General features: G+C 38.4%; 1 protein-coding gene and 1 pseudogene across 2 annotated transcripts in view; both read right to left on the bottom strand.

Annotated features, from left to right (window-relative positions):
* Window positions 1-7,797, bottom strand: part of CBLB (Cbl proto-oncogene B, E3 ubiquitin protein ligase) — a 326,701-nt gene that overhangs the window by 10,048 nt on the left and 308,856 nt on the right. The gene's annotated exons all lie outside the window — the stretch shown is intronic.
* On the bottom strand, window positions 5,156-6,225 carry LOC102831285 (annotated as a pseudogene).

Here is a 7,797-nt window from a genome sequence, read left to right as displayed (position 1 = left end):
CCTCGGAAACCCTGTTAACGGTCGCTATGGGTCAGAACCGACTCTATGGCATTTAACAACAACAACAAGGTAGAGTACTAAGAGTTTCTCATATCTAGAAGCATATTATTTGATATATAATATATATTTGAAATATCAACTACAGAGAATGATTTAAAAAAAACGTGAAGGAGACATCACGACAGATTTTGCAGACATTTCCATTTTTTATAAAAAAGGAAAAAACCCTCTTGAGGCAAAATTTTTTCCAATAGATAGTTTCTTATCTATATATAGAACTCATACCCCAGATCATTTAATCTTAGTCATCTTTGCCTCAACTCAAAACAGTGCTGACATCTCTTCAAAATTTCACACACGTTTAGAAGCTGAGCTCTATCATGTGCTCATATCTACAATTTGATATATAAGAAACCTAACTTGCAGCTCCATCTCCACTTAGAGGTAGGTGCATTTGCACAGGTATTTCTTTTCATCAGCAGTTGAAAACCCTACACAGAATCTACTCAATCCTGAAATGCATTCAACTCAGGATATCTTATTTTTATGTTTGGTTGTTCTAAATGGACAGTGGAGCTCTGCACCAGGCAACTGACAATGGTGATTTTCAGTACAAAGGAGGAGCATCAGAGATTTAAGAACGATCAGATGCATTTCAATTTGGCCACTAAGATTTCATGCAAGCTTGGGCTAAGCACTTTACATTTACAACTCTCACTTTCTCACTCTACTTTTGTAGGCATATTTTAGTGGTATTCCTCAGCCCCTTCTCAGTCAGACAATATGAGAATTAATTCATGTAATGCACAGGACATGTGCAAAGGAGACAACAAAAGGAAAAGAAAAAGTATTCACATGCTATGACAGCAGCTAAACTCACATGCTATAGAACAGCAATGACTATAAATTAACAGGACTATCAGAGAATTGTGGAAGAGGTAAAAATAGAGAATGTGAGTGTCTAAATCTACAAAAAGCCTCTAAGTAAGGTACTGACAGACAAGCAGGAACTGTTAAAACCTGAAAAAATAGTGGAATCTTAAAATGACAGGCAGATCATCTTCATGCTGATCACTAGAGCCCACTATCTAAAACCAATCAGGTTTTTTTTTTTTTTCTTTCTTTCTTTCTATAGAGAACATCTTTTCCTAAAGCTCAGAGGAACCCTTCATTTTTCCACTTGTTCTTATTATATAAATAAATACAATATCTAAGAATAGGAGACAGCAGGTCCTCATTCACTTTAGAATATATGGGTAGTAGAAGGGAGCAATGAAACAGAAAATGAAACTATTTCATAGTTCTTAAAAATTATTATACTGTAGCTGTGGAGTACATTGGAATGACTATAACTTTAATAATCCTATGGGAATGTCTATATCTGAATGAATATCATCCTTAAAAATAGTTACTTTGGCATGGCATGTGCTTATTCAAGGGCTCCTTTCCATGCTCATGCATTTTTGAATTACTATGAGCTATGGGAAAACTACCAAAATAAGTGCAAGAATGTGGCTCTGTATGATATTAAATAGAATATCTTCCTAGAACATCAATTTTATTCATGGATGTGAGGAAAATAATAATCTTAAATATTAAAATGAATAGATAAAACAAAGAATGAAATACAAAGTTTGTATGAATTTTCTAGATAAAATGCCTTTACAGAATGCCACTTTACAGAAATGTCCCATATATACGTATTCACTTTTAGCTAAAGACCAATTCTTTTGACATTCAGAGTTGCTTTGGAAACCCCATGGGGCTGGTCCACTTGGTCCCATAAGATCACTAGGACTCGGAATTGATTTGGCAGTGATGGATTTAAATAGACACAATATACAAAGATATACAGTATATATCTCTAGTATTAAAGTTTCATGAGGTGGTGGAAATTAGGAAAAATAATGCTTAAAAAGGCTCTTTGTTATTGTTGTTACATTGTTAAATACTGTCGAGTTGGTTCCAACTCATAGCAACCCGATCGAGGGTTTCTGCATAGCAGCTGATGGGTTTCAATCACTGACTGTACAGTTACCAGTCTAGTGCATATCCGACATCGCCATACAAAGGCTCTGTAAAGGGACAATCATAAGTTGAAACACACTGTTCTGTGCATATATGTATAGGAGCAACTGGTATTTTCACTTCAGTATCTGCCAAATGTTTTACCACAAGCAGCCACCATCATTATTTCCCTCATGATATGAAGTTGTTTTCATTCTTTCCGATTCTATATTTTACAAGATGTGTCTAATAAGCAAATGCCATCATACTGATGGATGCATTTCTTCTGTTTCTACTACATTAAATCTTGATCAACAATGAATACCACACCAAATTTCTGTATTTCCAGATAGAATTAGAAGCATGGGATATGCTAGTTTGTTGTTGTTGTTAAGTGCTGTTGAGTTGGTTCCGACTCATAGTGACCCTGTATGGGGTTTCTGGGGAGAAGGTGGTTGGTTTGGGCTGCTGACCTATATGGTTTACAGTCCAGTGCTGATGCTATAGCACCACACCAGTAGTTTTATACGTATAAAACAATAATTTCTGGTGTTGCTGTTAGGTGCTGTTGAGTGTGTTCCAAGCAATAGTAACCCTATGCACGAGAATGAAATATTGCCTGGTTCTACACCATCCTGACAATTACTGCTATTGCTGCTGCCACTGTGCCAATCCATCTCATTGGAAGTCTCCCCTTTTTTGCTTACACTCCACTTTACCAAGCATGATGTCCTTCTGCAAGGACTGGTCTGAAAATTTATATGATATATGAGAGACAAAGTCTGGGCTTCTTGATTTCTAAGGAGCATTCTCATTATAGTTTCTTCGAATACAGATTTGTTTGCTCTTCTTGGGACCTTTAATATTCTTCTCCAACACTACATTTCAAATATATAAATTCTTTTGTGGTATTCCTTATTCACTGTCCAACTTCCACATGTATATATGAGGCTATTGAAAATACCATGGCTTGGGTCAGGCACACTTTAGTCCTCAAACTGACATCTTTGTTCTTGAACACTCTAAAGAGGTCTTGTATAATAGATTTGCCCAATGCAATATGTTGTTTGATTTCTTGACTGCTGCTTCCATGAGTGTTGATGGTTTATATGAGCAAAATGAGAGTCTTTGACAACTTCAGTCTTTTCTCCATTTATATTGATGCTACTTACTGGTCCAGTGATAAGGATTTTTTGTCTTCTTTACATTAAGGTGCAACCTTATAATGAAGGCTGTAGTGTTTGATCTTCATCTGTAAGTATTTTAAGTTCTCTTTGCTTATGGTGTTTGATCATCAACAGTATTTTAAATTGTCTTTGCTTTCAGCAAGCAAGGTTGTATCATCTGTGCATGGAAGGTCATTAATGAGTCTTCCTTCAATCCTGATGTCAGGTTCTTCTGCCCAAAATCTAGCATTTTGGACTATTTTCTCAACATATAATTAAAAAAAAAAAAAAATAAGCATAGTAAAAGACTACAAACCCAGTGCACACATTTCTTGTTTTAAAATTATTCAGTGTTTCCATTTTCTGTTCAAATAACTGCCTCTTGGTCTACATTCAAGTTCCTCATAAGCACAGTAAGTGTTCCAGAATACTCATTCTCTGCAATGCTGTCCATTGCTTATTATGATCCATATAATGGAAAGCCTTGGCATAATCAATAAAGTACAGGTAAACTTCTTTCTGGTATTTTATGCTTTCAGACAAGATCCATATGACATCAGCAATGATATTTATCCTCCCATGTAGTCATTTGAATCTGGCTTAAACCTCCGGCAGTTCTCCATCAGGGTACTGCTGCAGCCATGATTTAATTATCTTTATAAAAATTTTACTTGCACGTGATAACAATGATACTGTCTGATGATTTCCACATTCCGTTGGGTCACCTCTCTTCTCTCTTTGAATGGACACAAATACGGATCTCTTCCAATCAGTTGGCCAGACACCAGTCTTTCAAATTTCTTGGTATAGATGGATGAATGACTCCAGTGCTGCCTTAGTTTGTTGAAAGATTTCAATTTGTTTTCCATCAACTCCTAGAGTCTTGTCCTTTGCCAATGCCGTCAGTGTAACTTGAACTTCTTCCTTCAGTACCACTGATACTTGATCAAATGCTACATCATGAAATGGCTGTACATTTATCATTTCTTTCTGGTACAATGACTCTGTATTTTCCTTCTATCTCATTTTCATCCTTTCTGCATCAGTCAATATTTTGCACATAAAATACTTCAGTATTTTAAGTTGAGGTAACAATTTTTTTTCTCAATTCTTACAACTTTTGAGACATACTGAGTGTGTTATTTCCTTTTGGTTTTCTAAATCCAGATCTTTGCACATGTCATTACAATATTTTACTTTGTGTTCTGAGCTGCCCTTTGAAATTACCTGTTCAGCTTTTTTTTTTTTTTAGGAGATTATATTGTGCTCTTTATTGCCAAAAATAAAAACTTTAAAAACTGACAATTATCATTAATCAACAAATATCCCCCATCCTTTCTATCCTGTATTGTGGGCAGCCTCATTAACTGCTTTGAGCCAGTTCCAACCTGGAGACAAGTGCAAGAGGCAAGAAGAGGTCGGTCAGACACCATCATTAAAGAGAAATGAACTGGGGAAGCAGGTCAAGCTGTTGGCAGAGAAGTTCACATGTTTGGGGGTGGAGTGGGGGGTGGGGTCCAACACTCTTCCCAAAGGTTTTCTTCTCAACTTATGAACTTGGATATTTGAGTGAGGCACTAGCAGGCTGGGCCTGGGAAAGGGACAGGAAGGGTTTATAAACTGCCTGAACCATCCAACACCTAAGGAACAACTGAACTTTGATACAGAAAGGGTTTCTGATGAAGCACTAGAAGAATCTATCAGGGCACATCAGGACATAAGGTAAGGGGTTTGGGTTTCTGGGTAGCGTTAGCACTCCTGGCACTTAACAGGGATGAGGCCGTTAAATGTCCAGTAAAGAGCTGTCCGGCATAAAACATCAGTGGCATCCCTGGTGATCTAGCAGTGATCCAGAAGGGCTGGGATGGGTGCCCCCTTCCCCATTGCAGCCATTCTAGTTCGTACTGACAGCCTGCCAAGAAGCTTGAGCCACAGCCATCTAGAAAAGTCTCAGGAGAGGCCCGAAGTACAGCAGGCTGCAGCTAGATTATGGTCAGGACATCTCTCTGGATCTCGTGGCTTAACTGGGTCTGTAAGTCACTCAGCTTCTTCTTCAATCCAGACAGAGCCGAGAGCATGATGGTTTCAGGGCGTAGAGAGCCACAGGACTCCACGTTGTAGTAAAACCTCTCTGGCTTGCCGTTGGGGTCATAGGGCACCTGGGACTCATCCTCATCCAGCTCCGAATACTCACTCTTTGGCCATTCCTCTGGCTTGGGGTACACTGTGTGCCTCAGGGCATTATCTGGATCGTATTCAAAAGGCACCCCTGCCGTAGGGTTCCACTTGGCATGCTCCTTGCCAAAGCCCCTTTTGGCATAGGCTTGAAGTCTCAGCTCCTGCCCCTTTCTGAGCTTGACGATGAGGATGTTGTCCTGCTCTACATAGTCACTGGGATCATTGTCGCAGTTCCTGGATGTCACCGGAATGACGCGAGAGCTGTTGGAGATGAGGTCTTGAGACGTGACGTGGTGAGTCTGGTCTTCATTGCACCTCACATCCAGGGTGAACTCCACTGAGCACTAGGGACAGAACTCTTCACACGTGCAATCCCGGGAGTTATGCAGCTTGTCCACAATGTCATCACTTATGAGGGGAATCAATCCGAGCCTATGAGCAATGAACTCATCATGCAGGACTGAGGAATTGGCACCGATCTGCACCCAGTCAATGGCTCATATTCCCGACTTCTACTCCCAGTCCTGGTGTGGCATTGTACATAAGCAGTGGACTGCTAACCGCAAGGTTGACGGTTTATACCCACCAGCTGCTCCACCTGTTCAGCTTTTACCTCATTTCTTCCATTTGCTTTAGCATCTTTACACTGGAGAGCAGGGTTCAAAGTCTCTTCTAACTTCATTTTGGTCTTTTCTTTCTTTCTTGTCTTTTTTATAATGTTCTTAACGTCATCCCACAATTTTTCTGGTTTCAGTCACTAGTCTCCAACGCATAAAATTACATTGTTGAGATGATCTCTAAATTCAGGTGTGATATGTTTAAGGTTGTAATTTTTACTCTTGTAGGGACTTGTTTTAATTTTCTTCAGGTTCATTCTGAATTTGCAGACGAGCAAGTGTTAGCCACTGGCCTTGTTTTGGCTGACAGTTTTTCCACTGTTTCCACAGATGCAGTCAATTTGCTTTCTGTGTATTCTGTCTGGTAAAATCCAAGTGTATAATTATCTTTTATGTTGTTTTAAAAAAAGTATTTTCAATGAAGAAGTCACTGACCTTACAAACATCTATCATGAAATCTCTAGCATCATTTCTATCACCAAAGCCATATTCCTCAACTACTGATCCTTCCTCTTTGGTTCCAACCTTTGCATTCCAATCATCAGTAATTATCACTACTTCTTGATGGCATGTTTCATCAATTTCAAACTGAAATTGATAGAATTCTTCAATTTCATCATTACTGGCTCCAGTGTTTGGTGTGTAAATTTGCAGTGGTATTAACTGATCTTCCTTGTTTTGTTGTTAAGTGTCATCAACTTGGTTCTGACTCATCATGACCCTACATAAGGTTTCCAAGGAACAGCTGGTAGATTTGAACTGCTCATCTTGTGGTTTGAAGTCCAGTGCTGGTTCTAGTATACGTATGGATATTATCCTATTACAGACAACATTATACTTTAAGATATCTCTTAAAACATACTTTTTGATGATGAATGTGATGTTGTTCATCTTCAATTCATCATTCATGGTATATAATAAACCACGTCAGTGTCAAATTCATAATGGACAATACCAGTCCATTTCTTTTTTGAAAACTTCCAGTTTTCCTAAGTTCGTACTTTGTATATCCCATGTTCCAATTAACAATAGATATTTACAGCTGTTTCTCCTCATTTTGAGTTGTACCCCATCAATAAATGAAGGTCCAGAAAACTATACCATTTTTGTCATCATGTTCAACTCTATTTTGAGGAAGCAAATCTTCCTCAGTCATATTTTGAGTGCCTTCCAATCTGAGTGTCTCATCTTCTGGTATTATGTCTGACAATATTCTGATGTTAATTACAAAGTTTCAATATGCAATATTTTGGTACTATCTGACAATGTTTCTCTGCTATTCATACGGTTTTCAGTGGCTAAACATGCAGAAGTAGTGCGTCTTTCCTTCTTCTGAGTCTGCCTTAGTCTGGAAGCTCATCTGAAACCTGTCTACCATGGGTTCCCATGCCTACATTCAAATATCGGTGGCATAGCTTCAGGACTACAGCACCATTCAAGTCACCATAGTGCAATAAAGTGACAGGTGGGTGGTAGGGGTTTCTGGTAGACTTTTAAAATAGTATTTGACAGCACATAAAAATGATGGATTAAATTAAAATGACATTTATTTAAAACAAAATTATGTAGCAAGACTCTTAGGGTAGGTTAAGTGAAAATGAGATAAAATTGTCATATTGAATGTGATCTTAACTACATAATTGGATTAGCAAAACACTAGAAGAAACTGCATCAAAATGGCAGAGAATTTCCTTACTGACAGTATATATATTGGAGGCAGGGCTTGATGGTGGATCAGGGAGAAGTGCAGTGAGTATCTCCATTAGCAATAACACAGAATACCAGATGAAGCAGGTTCAGAGGACAGTCCAAGAACTCAAAACCACATA

This window comes from Chrysochloris asiatica, unplaced genomic scaffold (genome assembly GCF_000296735.1).
Source record: "Chrysochloris asiatica unplaced genomic scaffold, ChrAsi1.0 scaffold00191, whole genome shotgun sequence".
Lineage (NCBI taxonomy): Eukaryota > Metazoa > Chordata > Mammalia > Afrosoricida > Chrysochloridae > Chrysochloris > Chrysochloris asiatica.
The sequence above is the reverse complement of the archived record's forward strand: the minus strand, read 5'-3'. Positions and strand labels throughout refer to the sequence as shown.